Genomic DNA, 21,976 nt, shown 5'->3' with positions numbered 1-21,976 from the left:
ATGGTCCACCACCATTCACGACTGGATGTGGCAGAACTGCAGAGCTTTGATCTGATTCGTTGATTGTGGGTTCACTTAGCCCTGTCTATAGCATGCTGCTTCAGCTTTTTAGCATGCATGTAGTCCTGTGTTGCAGCTTCCCCAGGTTGGCACCTCATTTTTAGGTAGGCCTGGTGCTGCTCCTGGCATGCTCTTCTACACTCGTCGTTGAACCAGGGTTGGTCCCCTGGCTTGGTGGAAATGATAGAGTGAGGGAAATGCCGGGCCACGAGGTTACAGATTGTGGTGGAATACAATTCTGCTGCTGCTGATGGACCACAGCGCCTCATGGATGCCCAGTTTTGAGCTGCTAGATCTGTTCTGAATCTATCCCATTTAGCACGGTGGTAGTGCCACACAACACGATGGAGGTTGTTCTCAGTGTGAAGATGGGACTTTGTCTCCACAATGACTGTGCTGTGGTCACTGCTACCAAAGCTGTCATGGACAGATGCATCTGCGACAGGTAGATTGGTGAGGACGAGGTCACGTAGGTTTTTCCCCTCATGTTGTTTCTCTCACCACATGTCGCAGGCCCATACTGGCAGTTATGTCCTTAAGGACTTGGCCAGCTCGGTCAGTAGTGGTGCTACAAAGCCACTCTTGGTGATGGACATTGAAGTCCTCCACCCAGAGTACATTCTGTGCCCTTGCTACTCTCAGTGCTTCTTCCAAGTGGTGTTCAACATGGAGGAGTACTGATTCATCAGCTGAGGGAGGGCGGTAGGTGTTAATCAGCAGGAGGTTTCCTTGACCATGTTTTACCTAAAGCCATGAGACTTCATGAGATCCGGAGTCAATATTGAGGACTCCCAGGACCAATCCTTCCCGACTGTAAACCACTGTGCCGCCACTCCTGGTGGGTCTGTCCTGCCGGTGGGACAGGATCTGCCCAGGGATGGTGTTGGAGGAGTTTGGGACAGTGGCTGAAAGGTATGATTCTGTGAGTATGATTATGTCAGGCTGTTGCTTGTCTTGTCTGTGGAACAGCTCTCCCAATATTGGCACAAGTCCCCAGATGTTCGTGAGGAGGACTTTGCAGGGTCGACTGGGCTGGGTGTGCCATTGTCATGTCCGTAGCCGGTACCGATGTCAATGCTGGGTGGTGCAAGCGGTTTTATCTGGGGTATTTATGGCAATACTAAAGGAATATGTCTCCACAGGTTGAGATACAGCTTTTGCTGTTGGACTTTGTTTTTATAATTCACTGTGGATGTTCTAATATTTCAGCACAATGGTAACTGCACCTGACCTTGGTTCCCAGGCTAACTGCAGGCTATTAGACCGTGGCAATCGCTTTCTCACCCCAGGCTGTCTGGTTACAGCTTCCTCACAGATTTTAAGCATAAGAAAAAGGGTTACATGTGATACATCATTCGGGTTATCATTGCATACAGTTGATGATTACAAACTTCTACATTTAATCCTTACACACGATTATGGATCTCTTACTGATGATTATAAAATATTATTGGTTATAAGATATTAAAACAAGAATTCATAAAAAACAACGAACATGTAATTCATAACAATCTTACAGTCCCTGCCTCGTATCTCAGTCTCTGGAATTCTATTAATTCTCTCGGCTGTTCTCACAGACTGACTGTCGCTTTGCTAACAAGGCTTGTTAAAGTCTGCACCTTTAATATTTGGTCAAGCAGGCCCAAGGCCTCTTTCTTCCATTTTAAAATCTAACCGGGTCTACCCAAGGCATATTACACTGGTTTATAAACATGATTATTCAAGAATCGGTGAGCATTGACTAACAGTTACACAATACCAACCTAAACCTACAACTAATAATGTTTATTTCATTTCGTCCATGTTAGCTAGTGGGAATCTGAAATGGGGATTTCTCAGGATTCTTCCACTGGTACAGACAGATACTCACTGGAGGACTTATCAGCAACAGTTGTAAGCGTGTAGCTCTCATCTCCTTATGCTGCTCGAAGCTCGAAGTCCAAGTCCCTTTGAGCTTTTGGGTGTTGTTCCATTTATCGACCCCACCCATAAAACTGGCCCCGCTGCCAGATCGGGATAATGAGCCTGGCGAGTTTCCGCTGATTGTACCCGTTTGAGGGAGCTCTTCAAATTGAACCCGTTTTTAGGGGCACAGGCACTAGTAGGCACGTTTTAACAGTTTTTAAATATTAAAAAATATTTAATTTATGAAGAAACCAACTAGTGTACACCAATGAAACTAATAAATGGTTCAGTACAGTTTTAAAGTCATTTTTAGTGATTTGAAAGCAGACTACTCACAGGTGGAGGATTAGACACTCTTAATAAAATACTTATTTTTTGTGATCATAGAATGATACAGAACAAAAGGAGGCCATTCGGCCCACCTTTGGGAGAGCTATCCTATTAATCCCAGTCCCCTGCTCTTTCCCCACGTAACTGAAGTCCCTCATCCCTGGTACCATTCGACTAAATTTCTCCTGCACCCTGTCCAAGGCCTTGACATCCTTCCTAAAGTGCGGTGCCCAGAATTGAACACAAACCTCCAGCTGAGGCCTAACCAGTGATTTATAAAGGTTTTGCATAACCTCCTTGCTTTTGTACTCTATTCCTGTATTAATAAAGCCAAGGATCCCATATTATTTTAACAGCCTTCTCAACTTGTCCTGCCACTTTCAAAGATTTATGTACATACACCCCCAGGGGTCTCTTTGTTCCTGCACACCTTTAAAATTGTACCATTGAGATCATATTGCCTCTCCTCATTCTTCCTACCAAATAATCACTAAACACTTCTCTGCATTAAATTTTGTCCATCATTTGTCTGACCGTTTCACCAGTCTGTCTATGTCTTTCTGAAGTCTGTTACTATCCTCCTCATTATTTACAACATTTACGAGTTTCATATTGTCTGAAAACTTTGAAATGATGCCTTGTATACCCAAGTCCAGGTCATTAATAGATATTAAAAGGAGCAGTGGTCCTAATAAGGATCCAGGGATCACCACTATACTTCCCTCCAGTCTGAAAAACAACCATTCACCACTACTCTGTACTTTCTGCCCTTTAATCACATGGGCTTTAATTTTGCTAACAAGTCTCTTATATAGACTTTCAAAACAAGGTCCCACATATGTAATATATGTACCTTTTAAGGGGAGAACTACTTTTTACAGCTCCTGTATACTGTAGTACCGGCAGTGACCACACCTGTATATAAACCCTGAGTAGTGATCTGCACAGTTAGTTCTAGAGTAACCCATTTCAGTAAACACCTGTTGAATCGTTCCCTGCAGTCTGTTGTCTGATTATTGAAGGACACAACATTAAGATACACGGATCTAACATTGGCGACGAGGTAGATTTGAACCTACCTGCAACTCTGCATCACCTCCCAGGGATTCGCTCCTGGAGAACAGTGGAAGAAGGTAGAGTCCAGAAGCACGGGCGTCGACCACGGGCAACCGCTCAGTCATCCAGCGGAGATTTGAGCATCGCAGGGGAGGCTGTCGAGAGCCAGGCTTGGCTTTCCAGTCATGGTGGTCCAGCGAAACGGGATGGCAACAGGTACTGTGCAGACCCTTCCCGGACAGCGACGGGCTAGAGCCCGACCGAGCGGCACAGAAAAAGGCCGAGCAGCGTCGACGGGGGAGAGAGAGGGCAGAGCGCACAGGGCGCAGCCGGTGTTCAGGACCGAGCGGCATCAACAGGGGAGAGAGGCACGCAGGAAAACACGAGGCGCTGCCATTGCCACAAGAACCGCAGAGAGCGGCGCTGGCAGCAGCGCAGGAGCAGCACACGAAACCCACAGGGCGTTGCCATTTGCCACGAGGACCGCCGAGAGCGGCGTTGGCAGCAGCGCAGGAGACGCCATTTTAAGCCGCAGCGGGGAAGAAAGGAAAGCGCGGGAGACGCCATTTTAAGCCACAGCAGGGAAGAAAGGAAAGCGCGGGAGATGCCATTTTAAGCCAGTCTAACCACACCCAAAAATGCCGAAGAGTGGCAGTATCACAGCGTTCGGCAATGAAGTCGAAGATTGGACGACATATGTCGAACGCATAGAAGTATACTGCAAGGCGAATGAAGTGCCAGATGACAAGAAAGCGCTGGTATTGTTAAATTCAATGGGTGCAAAAACGTATGGCTTACTACGAAACCTAGTAACCCCAGAGAAGCCAGTAGAAAAGGATTTTGAAAACATAGTGTCAATCCTACAGGACCACTTAAACCCCACACCGCTGCTGATAGCAGAAAGATTTAAGTTTCACAAAAGGAACCAGCATAAAGATGAAAGTAATGCTGAGTATTTAACGGAACTGCACAAGCTATCGAAACACTGCCAGTTTGGAACGGGACTAGCAGATACTTTAAGGGACAAGTTTGTGTGTGGGCTTCAAAGTGAAGGAACCCAGAAACGGCTTCTATCAGAAAAGGATCTTACGCTGGACAAGGCTTTCAGCATTGCAGTATCACATGAAGCAGCAGCACGGGGCGCTGCAAAGATACAACGGAGACCGCAAGAATATGGCACAAATGAAATGTCATACGGAACAGTGAAGTGCTATCGCTGCGGCAGAACAACACACGAGCATAATGATTGCTGGTTCAAGGACAAAGTGTGCAGACAGTGTGGAAAAGTAGGACACATAGCAAGAGTCTGCAGGTCGGGAAAGAAAACCAGCAGCAAGAAATCTCCACAGGAGAAGTACAAGAAGGTACATAAGGTGACGGAGAGTAGTTCAGACGAACAGAAGCGTGATACAGACTCCGGAAGCAAGGAGCTGGGTTGTCTGAAACTACATAATGTGATCAAAATGGAGGATCACCAAACTATCTGGGTCATGCTCAAGATAGCAGGAGTCCAAGTGAAAATGGAATTGGACACAGGATCAGCCCTAACAGTCATAAACCGAAGGGACTACAAGCGGCTATTCTCACATATACCCTTGAGAGATACAAAGATTGTCTTGAAGACGTACATGGGGCAAAAAGTCTACCCCAAAGGAAAAATAAGGGTGAACGTTATATATAACGGCAAGGAAACACCAAAAATGGACCTTTTTGTATTGCCAGATGGAGGACCACCACTACTAGGACGTGAATGGATCTGGAAGATACAGCTAGATTGGCATTCCATACAGGCACTGACTGTGGCTGACAAAAAGGATGACGATGTCACATCTGGGCGACTGTCAAAGATCCTAACTGAAGCGAAAGAAGTGTTCCAGCAAGGACTCGGAACACTAAAAGGCATGACAGCGATGATTAAAATTGAAGAAAACGCAAGCCCAAAATTTTTTAAGGCGATCCACCCAGCCGTCGAAGCAGAGCTGGAGAGTCTGGAACGTTCAAGTGTACTGTCCAAGGTAGACTGGAGTGAGTGGGCTACACCCATCGTCCCTGTGATGAAAAAGTCATTGAGCAGCATGCCTGGGGAACCAAGGAAGGTTCGCATCTGTGGCGACTTTAAGGTAACAGTGAACCCGGTCCTTCACACCGTACAATATCCACTTCCGCGGATTGAAGATATTTTCGCCTCGCTATCTGGAGGGAAACGCTTCACTAAGATTGATCTGGCCCAGGCGTATCTGCAAATGGAGGTAGAAGAAGCATCAAAAAAATACCTCACAATCAACACCCATAAAGGTCTCTACCAATACAACTGGCTGGTATTTGGGGTAGCATCAGATCAGATCCGGCTATTTGGCAGCGGGCAATGGAACAAGTCCTGCAAGGGATCCCAGGGACCCAGTGTTATTTGGACGACATCCTGGTCACGGGCGAAAATGACAGTGATCACCTTGCCAACCTGGAGCAGGTGCTCACTAGATTGCAGGAATATGGGCTCCGAGCTAACCGCCCCAAATGCGAGTTTTTTAGAAAACAGATCTCGTATTGTGGCCACGTTATCGATAAAGAGGGGTTACATAAGTCCCCAGAGAAGATTGAGGCAGTAGTCAAGGCTCCAGCACTGGAAAATGTGTCACAACTGAGGTCGTTCCTCGGGCTAGTAAACTACTACCATAAATTCTTGCCAAATTTGTCTACAATACTACACCCACTGAACACCCTACTGCAAACTGGGGTGCCATGGAAGTGGAGTGACGAATGTACACGAGCTTTCCAGAAGAGCAAAACACTAATCACATCGAAAGAGGTATTGGCCCATTACAACCCGGCATTACCAATTCGGTTTGCATGTGATGCATCACCCTATGGCATTGGAGCGGTGCTGTCGCACAAATTCCCGGACGGCTTGGAGAGGCCAGTAGCCTTTGCGTCTCGGTCACTAACCTCAGCCGAGCGTAACTACACCCAGATTGACAGGGAGGCCCTCAGCCTAGTGTGGGGAGTGAAAAAGTTCAATCACTATCTGCACAGGCAGAAGTTCACCTTGCTGACTGACCACCAACCACTTGTCTCCATCTTTAATCCAAAGAAGGGCGTTCCGGTGATGACTGCGCAATGGCTACAAAGAAGGTCCCTTTTTCTAGGGGCGCACCAATATGAAATCGAGTATAAGGGCACGAAACAGCATGGAAACGCTGATGGGCTATCACGCCTGCCACTGCCTACTGCGGAGGAAGCACCAACAGTGGATCCTGTCGAAATATTTCATTCAACTATAATTGAATGCTTGCCAGTAACTAACGCTGGTATAGAGGAGACCCGAAATGACCCGACACTGTCTCGGGTATATGATTTGACGGTGAAGGGATGGCCAGCACATGGCAACTCACTGTTGCCAGCATTCTCATCCAGAAGAGAACAACTGTCAGTATGCCAGGGAACCTTGATGTGTGGATCCCGAGTGGTAATTCCACCCAAGTTAAGGGAGAGAGTGCTCAATGAGCTTCACGAAGGTCATCTGGGAGGGGTGAAAATGAAAAGCCTTGCTAGGGCTTATGTGGCCAGGGATCGATCAGCAAATCGAGGACCTGACAAGGAGCTGCTCAGGATGCCAGAAGGTCCAAAATGCACCACCACATGCCCCTCTACACCCATGGGAGTGGCCCTCATCTCCATGGCAACGGGTGCATATTGATTTTGCTGGTCCATTCATGGACTCAATGTTTTTAATAGCCGTGGATGCACACTCGAAATGGCCTGAGGTGATCAAAATGTCCTCCACCACCACGGAGAAAACTATTGCAGTCCTACGGACCATTTTTGCCAGGACCGGCTTGCCAGAGCAGATTTGCTCTGATAACGGACCACAGTTTGTGTCCGAAGAGTTTCAAAGATTTCTGAAAAGGAATGGGGTAAGGCATTATGCATCCGCCCCGTATCATCCAGCCACAAATGGATTGGCTGAGAGGTTCGTACAAACCTTTAAGAAGGCAATAAAGGCTTTGTACAATGACAACATTCCGCTGCAGCACAAGGTGGACAATTTCCTGTTCACCTACCGGAATGCGACACATGCAGTCACCAACCAGGCCCCAGCCATGATGCTCTTTAACCGAAGGTTAAGATCTCGCCTGGATTTGCTCAGACCAAATGTACGAAGAGATGTTGAGAGTAAGCAATTCCAGCACATCCATGAGAAGCCAACAAGGAGCTTCAATGTAGGGCAACCAGTCTTGGCCCGCGACTACCGAACAGAAAAATGGCAGCCAGGAACGATATGCACACAGCAGGGCCCACTAATGTACACAGTGGACGTTGGGGAGAGCATCGTGAGACGCCATGCTGACCAGATCCTAGAGTCACAGGAACAAGTCAACCCCATGCCTCGCCCATATGTACCTGGTGATGAACCCGACGTACAGGTAGCATCTACCCCAGAAACAGTAGCATCGGAAGCTGATGAACCAACCGACGACAGGGGGCCAGAATCGCCTCCGCACCAAGAGCAAGACACTCGGGAAAGGCGCTATCCAGAAAGGATCAGGAAGCCTCCCCAAAGACTGAATTTATAAATAGACTATTTTCAGCTAATGTTGCATGTTAAAAGTGTTAATTGTAATTAGTTGATATTTAATTGTTAAATGAGTGTTATGGTACTGTTAATCTAAAAGGGGAGGAATTGTAATGTATGTACCTTTAAGGGGAGAACTACTTTTTACAACTCCTGTGTCCTGTAGTACCGGCAGTGACCACACCTGTATATAAACTCTGAGTAGTGATCTGTACAGTTAGTTCTAGAGTAACCCTCATTCAGTAAACACCTGTTGAATCGTTCCCTTTAGTCTGTTGTCTGATTATTGAAGGACACAACATTAAGATACACGGATCTAACAATATACACCACATCCACCTCACTACCTTCATCAACTCTCCCCGTTACTTCATCAAAGAACTCGATCACATTAGTCAAACACGATTTGCCTTTAACAAATCCGTGCTGACCTTCATTTACTCGCCCATACTTTCCCAAACGCTGATTAATTTTGTCCCAAATTATTGTCTCTACAACTTTTCTCACCACTGACGTTAGGCTGACTGGCTTGTCGTTGCCAGGTTTACCCTCTCCCCTTTTTAAAAGAGCAGTGTAACATTTGCAATCCTCCGGTCCTCTGGCACCACCCCCAGATCTAAGGAGCGTTGGAAGATTGTGGCCAGAACCTCCACAATTTCCACCCTTACTTCCCCCAGTAACATCGGATGCATCCCATCCAGACCGGGGACTTTTCTACTTTGAGGAACACACACACACACATCTACCCATATACACCCAGTCCCACAGAGTGACTTTCCTCAGTTAGTAATCGGGTAAGGAGTATGGAATGTGTTCAACCCCCAGGTATTTTAACCCCAGTTTGTGGTGCATTAAGCTGGGAGCTGTATTTAGTTGTACTTTGAGGCTCCAGTTCCAGCTTTTGTTCCTTTTTATATTTATATCCCCACAGAATCCCACAGTGCGGAGGCGGGTGTAATGTTTGATATTTTCACAAGATGTGACCTCCCTCCCTGGAAGTCCCGGTGTTTTCTGCTGTTGTCAGATCCTCGTTTCCTCCCCTCAGGGCGGCTCTTTTCTCGAGTTGAGAAACAGAAAATCAGTCAGAAAGGGGGATCTCGGTGAGAACATCTCTCCCCGATCCCCGGCCAGTCTCTCCCCGATCCCCGGCCAGTCTCTTCCCCCCGATCCCCTGTGAGTCTCTGCCCCCGATCCCCTGTGAGTCTCTGCCCCCGATCCCCTGTGAGTCTCTGCCCCCGATCCCCTGTGAGTCTCTGCCCCCGATCCCCTGCGAGTCTCTGCCCCCGATCCCCTGCGAGTCTCTGCCCCCGATCCCCGGCCAGTCTCTCCCCCCGATCTTCGGCCAGTCTCTCCCCCCGATCCCTGGAGTCTCTCCCCCCGATCCCCGGCCAGTCTCCCCCCGATCCCCGGCCAGTCTCTTCCCCCCAATCCCCTGAGAGTCTCTGCCCCCGATCCCCTGCGAGTCTCTGCCCCCGATCCCCGGCCAGTCTCTCCCCCCAATCCTCGGCCAGTCTCTCCCCCCGATCCCTGGAGTCTCTCCCCCCAATCCCCGGCCAGTCTCTTCCCCCCGATCCCCGGCCAGTCTCTCCCCCCGATCCCCGGCCAGTCTCTCTCTAATCCCGGGTGAATCTCTCTAATTCTTTGCTTTTTCTCCCAGTCTCTGTGACCCTGGATGTGGAAACAGCGAATCCATGGCTCGAGATGTCTGAGGATCTGAAGAGTGTGAGACTGACCCGGACCCGGAGGAATCTTCCTGACACCGGGAAGAGGTTTCCAGGCAGGCTCTGTGTGCTGGGATCGCAAGGATTCACATCGGGGAGACATTACTGGGAGGTGGAGGTGGCGGGGATTCAGCGCTGGAGTCTGGGAGTAGCCGCAGTGTCTGTGGAGAGGAAGGGAGCGGTCACAGAGAGCCCGGAGAATGGAATCTGGACCATCGAGCGGGATGATGATGTGTTTAATGTAAACACTTTCCCTCAATCCCCTCTCCCCGCCGGTCCGATCCCCGGGAAGGTGGGAGTTTATCTCAGTTATGAGTCCGGGACAGTTTCATTTTACAGCGCGGACACCAAGTCCCATCTCCACACCTTCACTGGGAATAAATTCACGGGGAAACTTTATCCTTTCTTTGAGACTTGTGATGAAAACAAGTGGCTGAGAATCTGCTCCGGCTCCGATCCGGGTCTGTAAAAGGGGCGGGGCCTCAGTCAGGCCTGTATCACCCATGACGTCACAATGACTTGACCCCGCGCCATTCGGCTCAGGAACAGAGGTCAGGGGTCAGGAGTTGGAAAATGTAATTTCCAAATTATACATTGTAAAATCCCAATGAGACTGTAAATACAACCAATACAAATATAAAATGTCAGAAGAAGAAAGCAAGACTTGCATTTCTATAGCGCCTTTCACGACCACCGGGTGTCCCAAAGCACTTTACAGCCAATGAAGTACTTTTTTGAGTGTAGTCACTGTTGTAATGTGGGAAACGCGACAGAAAATTTGCGATCAACAAACTCCCAGACAGCAATGTGATAATGACCAGATAATCTGTTTTTTGTTACGCTAATTGAGGGATAAATATTGGCCAAGAGACCGGGGATAACTTGAACACAAGCAAAATACTGCGGATGCTGGAAATCGGAAATAAAAAGAGAAAATGCTGGAAATACTCAGCAGGTCAGGCAGCATCTGTGGAGAGAGAAACAGAGTTAATGTTTCAGGTAGATGACCCTTTTAAAAAAATTCATTGATGGGATGTGGGCGTCGCTGGCTGGCTAGGCCTGCATTTAGTGCCCATCCCTAATTGCCCTTGAGAAGATGGTGGTGAGCCGCCTTCTTGAACCGCTCCAGTCCATATGCTGTAGGTACACCCATAATGCTGTTAGGAAGGGAGTTCCAGGATCTTGCCCAGTGACAGTGAAGGAACGGCGATACAGGTCCAAGTCAGGATGGTGTGTGACTTGGAGGGGAACTTGTAGGTGGTGATGTTCCCATGCGTCTGCTGCCCTTGTCCTTCTAAGTGGTAGAGGTCGTGGGTTTGGAAGGTGCTGTTGAAGGAGCTTTGGCGAGTTGCTGCTGTGCATCTTGTAGATGGTACACACTGCAGCCACAGTGCGCTGGTGGTGGAGGGAGTGAATGTTGAAGGTGGTGGATGGAGTGCCAATCAAGCGGGCTGCTTTATCCTGAATGGTGTCGAGCTTCTTGAGTGTTGTTGGAGCTGCACTCATCCAGGCAAGTGGAGAGTATTCCATCACACTCCTGGCTTGTGCCTTGTAGATGGTGGAAAGGCTTTGGGGAGTCAGGAGGTGAGACACTCGCCGCAGAATTCCCAGCCTCTGGCCTGCTCTTGTAGCCACAGTATTTATATGGCTGGTCCAGTTCAGTTTCTGATCAATGGTAACCCCCAGGATGTTGATAGTGGGGGATTCAGTGATGGTAATGCCATTGAATGTCAAGGGGAGATGGTTAGAGTCTCGCTTGTTGGAGATGGTCATTGCCTGGCACTTGTGTGGTGCGAATGTTACTTGCCACTTGTCAGCCCAAGTCTGAATGTTGTCCAGGTCTTGCTGCATATGGACACGGACTGCGTCAGTATCTGACGAGTCTCGAATGGTGCTGAACAGTGTGCAATCATCAGCGAACATCCCCACTTCTGACCTTATGATGGAGGGAAGATCATTGATGAAACAGCTGAAGATGGTTGGGCCTAGGACACTGCCCTGAGGAACTCCTGCAGTGATGTCATGTGATTGAGATGAATGACCTCCAACAACCACAGCCAACTTCCTTTGTGCTAGGTATGATTCCAACCAATGGAGAGTTTTCCCCTTGATTCCCATTGACTTCAGTTTTGCTAGGGCTCCTTGATGCCACACTCGATCAAATGCTGCCTTGATGTCAAGGGCAGTCACTCTCACCTCACCTCTTGAGCTCAGCTCTTTTGTCCATGTTTGGACCAAGGCTGTAATGAGGTCAGGAGCTGAGTGGCCCTGGCGGAACCCAAACTGGGCGTCAGTTAGCAGGTTATTGCTGAGTAAGTGCCGCTTGATAGCACTGTCGACGACACCTTCCATCACTTTGCTGATGATTGAGAGTAGACTGATGGGACGGTAATTGGCCGGGTCGGATTTGTCCTGCTTTTTGTAGACAGGACATACTTGGGCAATTTTCCACATTGCCGGGTAGATGCCAGTGTTGTAGCTGTACTGGAACAGCTTGGCTAGGGGTGCAGCTAGTTCTGGAGCACAAGTCTTCAGTACTATTGCTGGAATGTTGTCAGGGCCCATAGCCTTTGCAGTATCCAGTGTCTTCGGCCGTTTCTTGACATCACGTGGAGTGAATTGAATGGGCTGAAGACTGGCATCTGTGATGCTGGGGACCTCAGGAGAAGGCCGAGATGGATCATCCACTTGGCACTTCTGGCTGAAGATAGTTGCAAATGCTTCAGCCTTGTCTTTTGCACTCACGTGCTGGGCTCCACCATCATTGAGGATGGGGATATTTTTGGAGCCTCCTCCTCCTATTAACTATTTAATTGTCCACCACCACTCACGACTGGATGTGGCAGGACTGCAGAGCTTTGATTTGATCCGATGGTTGTGAGATCGCTTAGCTCTGTCTATCGCATGTTGCTTCCGTTGTTTGGCATGCAAGTAGTCCTGTGTTGTAGCCTCACCAGGTTGACACCTCATTTTTCGGTATGCCTGGTGCTGTTCCTGGCATGCTCTCCTGCACTCTTCGTTAAACCAGGGTTGATCTCCCGGCTTGATGGTAATTGTAGAGTGAGGGATATGCCGGGCCATGAGGTTACAGATTGTGGTTGAATACAATTCTGCTGCTGCTGATGGCCCACAGCGCCTCATGGATGCCCAGTTTTGTGTTGCCAGATCTGTTCGAAATCTGTCCCATTTAATACGGTGGTAGTGCCACACAACTGTGAAGATGGGACTTTGTCTCCACAAGGACTGTGCAGTGGTCACTTCCACCAATGCTGTCATGGACAGATGCATCTGCAACAGGTAGATAGATTGGTGAGGACGAGATCAAGTAGGTTTTTCCCTCTTGTTGGTTCCCTCACCACCTGTCACAGACCCAGTCTGGCAGCTATGTCCTTTAGGACTCAGCCAGCTCGGTCAGTTGTGGTGCTACCGAGCCACTCTTGGTGATGGACATTGAAGTCCCCCACCCAGAGGACATTTTGTGCCCTTGCTACTCTCAGTGCTTCTTTCAATTGGTGTTCAACATGAAGGAGTACTGATTCATCAGCTGAGGGAGGGCAGTAGGTGGTAATTAGCAGGAGGTTTCCTTGCCCATGTTTGACTTGATGCCATGAGACCTCATGTGGTCCTGAGTCAATGTTGAGGACTCCCAGGGCTACTCCCTCCCGACTGTATACCACGGTGCCACCACCTCTGGTGGGTCTGTCCTGTCGGTGGGACAGGACATACCCAGGGATGGTGATGGTGGTGTCTGGGACATTGGTTGTAAGGTATGATTTGGTAATTATGACTATGTCAGGCTGTTGCTTGACTAGTCTGTGGGACAGCTCTCCCAATTTTGGCACAAGCCCCCAGATGTTGGTAAGGAGGACTTTGCAGGGTTGACAGGGCTGGGTTTGCCGTTGTTGTTTCCGGTGCCGAGGTCGATGCCGGGTGGTCCGTCCGGTTTTATTCTTATTGTTTTTCGTAGCGGTTGTTTACAACTGAGTGGCTTGCTAGGCCATTTCAGAGGGCATTAAGAGTCAACCACATTGCTGTGGGTCTGGAGTCACATGTAGGCCAGACCAGGTAAGGACAGCAGATTTCCTTCCCTAAAGGACATTAGTGAACCAGAACTCTTCTTCAAAATAGTGCCTTGGGATATTCTACATCCACCTGAGAGAGCCTCGGTTTAAGGTCTCATCGGCACTGGAGAGTCAGCCTAGATTGTTGTGCTCAAGTCCAGAGTGGGACTTGAACCCACAACTTTCATGAGTCAGGAAGTGAGAGTGCGACCAACTGAGCCACTGGCTGACACTGTTAATGAAAACAAAGACTAAAATAAAAAGTAAAACCGACAGCAACTCCATCCCAGCCCTTTCACATCACTGCCCCACTCCTTTGTATTAAAAAGCAGGTATAAGTTGTGCTCTGAAAATGAGGACATTCCTCAGTTAATCAGCACCATTTGTGATGAGAAATACACAAACTATCTCTCTTCAAGAAGACGGGGAGTTTGCAAATCTTCGGTTTAAAGGGCTGAATGTTCACTTTTACTGCCGTACGGGCTGTAAAACGGGCGGCTGATCCGCTAACGCTTCTTGTGGTAAAAATTAAAAATCACCCCAGATTGTTTGATGTTCCCTCGCAGTTGATTGTAGTGCCACTTTCAGCCAGGAGATGGGGCTGGCGAGCTGTACAAAAAGCTGTAAAGTTTTACAGTGCAGTATCACCACCTGCTGGTGGAAACCGGTACTGAGGGAATATCAAAAACAGCAAATGCTGAAACACTCGGCTGATCAGACAATTCAGGCAGGACCTTCCTTCAGAACTGAAAGATAATGGAATCAGAAAAAATAATGGAAAATAAACATGATCCTAGAATTCCCTCTTCCGTGCTCCTGACACACACCAAGTCCCTGTCGGGAAAATCCGCATTCCCGGTTTGTCCAATGTTCAAAAAAAGCACAGGTTGGGATTGTGGAATTTCCCAATATGGGCTCTTGGTGTGTGTCAGGAGAGCGGAATTCCAAAATCTGGGCCTGTATTCCGAGTACAGAGAGGAAATTAATCAGTTAAAAAATCTCTGAAGTGGGTGCTGAAGACATGAAATTTATTTCCCGAGGGTGCCTGGGAGATACTTTGGTCAAAAGTGAATGGAAACTAGTTACTGGATTATCCTAGGCAGCGCCCTAGGTATGTGTCAGACCGTTACTTCACCCCTTGGTCCTGGATTTGAATCAAACAACAACAACAAATTGCATTTATATAGCACCTTAAACATAGTAAAACGACCGAAGGCGTTTCACAGGAACGTTATCAAACCAAATTTGACACCGAGCCACGTAAGGAGCTTGGTCAAAGAGGTAGATTTAATGGAGTTTATTAAAGGAGGAGTGAGGTGGAGAGGCGGAGAGAGTTAAGGACATTTCAGAGCTTATGGCCTAGGCTGCTGAAGACATAGCTGCCAGTGGTGGAGCGATGAAAATTGGGGATGTGCAAGAGACCAGAACTGGAGGAGCACAGAGATCTCAGAGGGTTGTAGGACTGCAGGAAGTTACAGAGATAGGGAGGGGCGAGGCCATGGAGGGATTTGGAAGCAAGGATGATAATTTTAAAATCGAGGCCTTGCCGGACCGGGAGTCAATGTAGGTGAGTGAGCACAGGGGCGAAGGGTGATCTGCCGACTGCACGGTGCAGCCGCGACCAGCCTCCTTAGGGCCAGGGTCTGGGAGCCCACTCGGGTAACTAAAAATCCAGTAGAGTCTGAATGTTGTGGGTTCAAGACCCTCGCCTTGCTGAGTACATAACCTGAGCTGACACTCCAGTGCAATCATGAAGGAATCAGGAGGAAAGAGCTTGCATTCATATAGGTCCTTCATGACTTCAAGACATCCCAAAACACGTCACAGCCAATGAATTCTTTTTGAAGTGCAGTCACTGTTATTTAGATGTACCATCTTTGGGTTGAGGTGTTAGAGGCCCTGTCTACCTGTTAAGCTGGGTGTTAAAGATCACGAGACACTATTCAAATAAGGGCAGGCAGTTGACCCATGTCCTGGCCAACATTCCTTCTGCAATCAGTTGATGGATCTGGAGGAGTTGGGAAATGGAACATGCACTGATTTACTGTACATCGACCTTTCCCTTTCATCATTGCAAAGACTCTATCGGGTATCTGTAAGATAGAGTGTACCGGTAGGATTTAGTAAACATTATTAAGATTCTATAACCATTTTTATATAACTATAATATGTGAAATTGTATGTTAAATACCTAAAAAGCCTGTATAAAATGGCAAATGGTTGAGACCAAAGCAGGATGGGAAATTATGCCAACCTGACTAAAAACCTCTGTTTTAAATGACTGAAGTAATGGAATGTGGTGCTGAATAAACACGGAGACTGTCGGAGACATAGAATTCGGTAATGTTATGGAAAAGAGAGAAGAGCTAGAGTAAAGAGATAGGAGTTGGGAACATCCTTCATTTTAGAAACTGCAGAATAGACAAACTGTTTAGAAAACACATCGAGGATGTTCTGTAAAGTGAAATTCTTAGATAAGGGTATTTTGTTATCCACAGAAAGAGGCCTAGTGGGGTTAACGAGGTCATAAGATGAGTGTAAAGGAGAGGAGGGACATTTAATAGGTGTCAGAGAGCTAATTACTGCCATGAAAGCAAAATGGGAGAGAAAGGGTATAAAAATGCAGATATTGAACAGCGAAAGCAGTGGGAAGCCAGAGGAGGAAGAAGAAGCTTCAGTCAACAGAACACAGCAAGAGAATAAAGAGACCGCACCACAGTCACTCGGAGGAATGCCAGGGTTCGATGAACAAACTGTGACTATCTTCTTGTTCAGTATTACTTCTTTGTACTGGATACTTACTGCTTAATAAACCTGCTTTACTGATACACAATATACCTGGACCAAGAGTGGTTTGTGCAGTCACGGACAAATTATTCTAAAGAACTTTTAAAAGCTACATCACCCCTCAGTCTTCTCTTATCTAGAGAAAAGAGCCCCAGCCTGGGTGTTCTCCAGTGACTCCTCCCGCTGGACGTGGCCGTCAGGTGAGGGGAGGACACAACTGAGCTCAGTTCTGCTGTTCCCGAGACTGGAGTTAGTGTCTTCAGGAGAAGAAGCAAGGAAATTGAGGTTTGAGGGACTTCTACAAAGAAAGTGCGGTTTCAACAGAGTGCTGAGAGTTGGGTGAGTCAGGGAGTTAGGTGAGGCAAGGCCTCAGAGCTTCGGCGGGTGCTTCAGCGGTAGAGCGGGCCTACAAAGGGCTCCAGAGACCAGGTAAGGCTTACTTTACTGGTGGTATTGAATTAATTTAATTTAAATTGATTAAAGGGGTAGGTCATGCCAGGAGAGCCCAGCCCCGTGATATGCTCCTCTTGCTCTATGTGGGAATTCAGGGACGCTGCCAGTGTCCCTGACCAACACGTGTGCCAGAAATGCATCCAGCTGCAGCTACTAACGGGCTGTCTTGGGGCGTTGGAGCTGTGGGTGGATGGGTTGTGGAGCATTCACGATGCTGAGAGGGTCGCGAATTACTCATACAGTGAGTTGGTCACACCGCAGGGTAGGGCTGCACAGGCAGAAGGGAAATGGGTGACCACCAGGCGGAACAATAGAAGCAGGCAGGTAGTGCAGGGGACCCCTGTGGCCATCCCCCTTTCAACCAGGTATACCGCTTTGGATACTGTTGGGGGGGATGACATCAGGGGAAGGCCGCAGCAGCCAACTTCCTGGCACTGGGGGTGCTCCTGCTGCCCAGGAAGGGAGGAAAAAGAGTGGGAGAGCAATAGTGGTAGGGGATTCTATAGTAAGGGGAACAGATAGGCGTTTCTGTGGCCGTAGACATGAATCCAGGATGGTTTGTTGCCTCCCTGGTGCCAGGGTCAAAGATGTCACTGAGCGGCTGCAGGGCATTCTGGAGGGGGAGGGCGAACAGCCAGAGGTCGTGGTCCACATTGGTACCAATGACATAGGTAAAAAGAGGGATGAGGTCCTGCAGCAAGAATTTAGGGAGCTAGGTAGAAGATTAAAGAGCAGGACCTCAAAGGTTGTAATCTCTGGATTACTCCCGGTGCCACGTGCTAGTGAGTATAGGAATAGGAAGATAGAACAGATGAATGCATAGCTAAAGGGATGGTGCAGGAGGGAGGGCTTTAGTTTCCTGGATCACTGGGTCTGCTTCTGGGAAAGGTGGGACTTGTACAAGTCGGACGGTTTACACCTGAACCAGAGGGGGACCAATATCCTTGTGGGGAGGTTTGCTAGCACTGTTGGGGGGGGGGGGTTTAAACTAACTTGGCAGGGGGATGGGATACAGAGTGGAGCTATAGTAGGGGGTGATTTACAGCCAAATACGGAGGAAAAAACAAGTCAGCTGGGAAGGCAGAGCAAATATGTGAAGGCAAAAGGGAATATGGCAAGGCTGGAAGGCATTTATTTTAATGCAAGGAGTCTTGCAAATAAGCTGGATGAACTGAAGTTGTTGTTGAACACATGGGAGTACGATATTGTTGCTATCACGGAGACATGGTTGAGGGAAGGTCAGGACTGGCAGCTCAATATTCCAGGGTATAGAATCTTCAGGCGAGACAGAGGGGGGTGTAAAAGGGGAGGGGGTGTTGCAATATTAATTAAGGAGTCAATTACTGCTGTAAGGAGGGATGATATATTAGCGGGTTCCTCTAATGAGGCCATATGGGTAGAACTTTAAAAAAAAAGGGGCAAGCACTTTGCTGGGAGTGTACTATAGGCCCCCAAACAGTCAGGGGGAGATAGAGGAACAGATATGTAGGCAAATCTCAGAGAAGTGCGAAAATAATAGGGTAATAATAGTGGGGGATTTCAACTTCCCCAATATTAATTGGGATAGTCAGAGTGTGAAAGGCTTAGAGGGTGCAGAATTCTTAAAGTGCATCCAGGAGAGCTTTTTGAGCCAACATGTAGAAAGTCCTACAAGAGAGGGGGCGGTACTGGACCTAATTCTAGGGAATGTAGCCGGGCAAGTGGTGGAAGTGTCAGTAGGAGAGCATTTTGGCGACAGTGACCATAATTCGGTGAGATTTAAGGTGGTCATGGAAAAAGACAAAGACGGCCCGGAAATAAGGGTTCTAAATTGGGGGAAGGCCGATTTTAATATGATAAGGCAGGATCTGGCCAAAGTGGACTGGGAGCAACTACTTATAGGAAAATCCACATCAAAGCAGTGGGAGACTTTCAGAAGGGAAATAGAGAGAGTACAACGCCAACATGTTCCTGTAAAGGTCAAGGGTGGGACCAACAAGCAAAGGGAACCTTGGATGACAAGGGATATACAAAAATGCATTAGGAAAAAAAGGGGGGCTTTTGGCAGTTACAAAAGACTAAAGATGGAGGAAGCCCTAGAGGAGTATAAAAAGTGCAGGGGCATACTTAAAAAAGAAATTAGGAGAGCGAGGAGGGGCCATGAAATAACACTGGTGAGCAAAATAAAGGAAAATCCTAAGATGTTTTATAAGTATATTAAGGGCAAGAGGATAACCAGGGAAAGGGTAGGGCCCATTAGGGACCAAAGTGGCAATCTGTGTGTAGAGCCAGATGATGTAGGCGGGGTTTTAAATGAATTTTTTGCATCTGTGTTCACTATGGAGAAAGACGATGTTGACATAGAAATCGGGCAAGGGGACTGTGATATACTTGAACATATTAGCATCGAGAGGGAGGAGGTACTAGCGGTTTTAGCAGGCCAAAAAGTGGATAAATCCCCAGGCCCGGATGAGATGTATCCCAGGCTGCTGTGTGAGGCAAAGGAGGAGATTTCAGGGGCTCTGACACAAATTTTCAGAACCTCTCTGGCCACAGGGGATGTACCAGAGGACTGGAGAACAGCTAACGTAGTACCATTATTCAAGAAGGGTAGCAGGGATAAACCAGGGAATTAAAGGCCAGTGAGCCTAACATCTGTGGTAGGGAAATTATTGGAAAAAATTCTGAGGGACAAAATTAGTCTCCACTTGGAGAGGCAAGGATTAATCGGGGATAGTCAGCATAGCTTTGTCAAGGGTAAATCATGTCTGACCAATCTGATTGAATTTTTCGAGGGGGTGACTAGGTGTGTGGATGAGGGAAATGCTGTGGATGTGGTATACATGGACTTCAGTAAGGCTTTTGACAAAGTCCCGCATAGGAGATTGGTTAAGAAGGTAAGAGCCCATGGGATCCAGGGTGCCTTGGCACGTTGGATCCTAAACTGGCTGAGTGGCAGGAGGCAGAGGGTGATGGTCGAAGGTTGCTTTTGTGACTGGAAGCCTGTGTCCAGTGGGGTACCTCAGGGATTGGTGCTGGGTCCCTTGCTGTTTGTGATCTACATAAATGATTTGGATGAGAATGTAAAAGGTATGATCAGTAAGTTCGCAGATGACACGAAAATTGGTGGGGTGGTAAATTGCGAGGAGGAAAGCCTCAGGCTACAGGACGATATAAACGGGTTGGTCAGATGGGCGGAAAAGTGGCAAATGGAATTTAACCCTGAAAAGTGCGAGGTGATGCATTTTGGACGGACAAATAAGGCAAGGGAATACACATTGAGTGGTAGGACCATAGGAAGTACAGAGGGTCAGAGGGACCTTGATGTACATGTACATAGATCCCTGAAGGCAGCGGAACAGGTAGATAAGGTGGTTAAAAAGGCATATGGGATACTTGCCTTCATTAGCCAAGGCATAGAATATAAGATCAGGGAGGTTATGATGGAGCTGTACAAAATGCTGGTAAGGCCACAGCTGGAGTACTGTGTGCAGTTCTGGTCGCCTCACTATAGGAAGGATGTGATTGCTTTGGAGAGGGTGCAGAGAAGATTTACCAGGATGTTACCTGGGATGGAGTGCTTCAGCTATGAAGAAAGACTAAACAGGCTGGGGTTGTTTTCCTTGGAGCAAAGAAGGCTGAGGGGGGACCTGATTGAGGTGTACAAAATGATGAGGGGCATAGATAGGGTAGATAAAGAGGAACTTTTCCCCTTAGTAGGGGGGTCAATAACAAGGGGGCATAGATTCAAGGTAAGGGGCAGGAGGTTTAGAGGGGATTTGAGGAGGAACTTTTTCACCCAGAGGGTGGTTGGAGTCTGGAACTCACTGCCTGAAAGGGTGGTAGAGGCAGGAACCCTCACAACATTCAAGAAGCATTTGGATGAGCACTTGAAATGCCATTACATACAAGGCTATGGACCAAATGCTGGAAAATGGGATTAGATTGGACAGGGCTTGATGGACGGCGCAGACACGATGGGCCGAAGGGCCTCTTTCTGTGCTGTATAACTCTATGACTCTAAAGCCACATTATAAAAAGGCGATTGGCTGTGCTGGTGCTCAGCTCACTGTACCACGGTGCTCGCTGCACTCCACACATGGTGATCTCCCAGTCTGAGCTGTGCTGCCCTATAAGCTGGAGGGAAATCTCTTTTACACTCCTCAATGCATTGAGAAATATTGTGGTTTCCAACTTAGTTTTTTCATGAGTAAGCTCTGTCACTGTAGTGTGGCAAATTTAGTTGCCCCCTTTCCCCCTGGCCCTCCAGTGCCACACATCTGTTCCCAGCTGATGGGGCTCACTGGCAAACTGGTCCTACCAGATATAAAACACAAAGTGCCGGCAGTGCATGGCAGACCAGCCAGTATCTGTAAAGAGAAAAGAGCCGATTGATGGTTTGAATGTGAATCTTTTCATCAGAACTCGTGATGAGGCGTTATACACCTGAAACACCTTTTCTAATTCAGATTTATTGTATTAGTAGATTTTGTTTTTTATAGTATTGTTCACACCAGGTCTCTGCTAATATGGAAATGTAACCTGCTTCGAGCAGATACAGAAGAAGAGACCACCTTTGTTACATTTCTTTACCTCCCTTGGGACACTACTCATTGGAGTTCAGAAGAATGAGAGGCGATCTTATTGAAACATATAAGATTGTGAAGGGGCTTGATCAGGTGGATGTGGTGAGGATGTTCCCAATGATGGGTGAAACTAGAACTAGGGGGCATAGTCTTAGAATAAGGGGCTGCTCTTTCAAAACTGAGATGAGGAGAAACTTCTTCACTCAGAGGGTAGTAGGTCTGTGGAATTTACTGCCCCAGAAAGCTGTGGAAGCTACATCATTAAATAAATTTAAAACAGAAATAGACAGCTTCTTAGAAGTAAAGGGAATTAGGGGTTACGGGGAGCGGGCAGGAAATTGGACATGAGTCTAGGTTCGGAACGGTCATGGCCCTGTGGGTAGCGGAGTGGGCCCAGGGGCCGTGTAGCCTTGTTCTGCTCCTACTTCTTGTGTTCTAATTCTGTGTTAGATTTCAGGAGATGTTCTA

The 21,976-nt window shown here is 47.8% G+C and overlaps 1 pseudogene across 1 annotated transcript in view; it reads left to right on the top strand.

Annotated features, from left to right (window-relative positions):
• The window catches only part of LOC147096244 (zinc-binding protein A33-like), a 64,093-nt pseudogene extending 53,928 nt beyond the window's left edge, over nucleotides 1-10,165 (top strand). The window contains exon 6 of the transcript XR_015074583.1: nucleotides 9,579-10,165. The product of XR_015074583.1 is annotated as a zinc-binding protein A33-like (transcript). The remainder of the gene's footprint in view (nucleotides 1-9,578) is intronic.
• Nucleotides 10,166-21,976: the final 11,811 nt, after the last annotated feature.

This window comes from Somniosus microcephalus, unplaced genomic scaffold (genome assembly GCF_052327205.1).
Source record: "Somniosus microcephalus isolate GS21.2 unplaced genomic scaffold, FLI_Smic_1.0 unresolved_chr1, whole genome shotgun sequence".
In the NCBI taxonomy this organism is placed as follows: Eukaryota; Metazoa; Chordata; class Chondrichthyes; order Squaliformes; family Somniosidae; genus Somniosus; species Somniosus microcephalus.
This window is presented reverse-complemented; position numbering and strand designations above follow the sequence as displayed.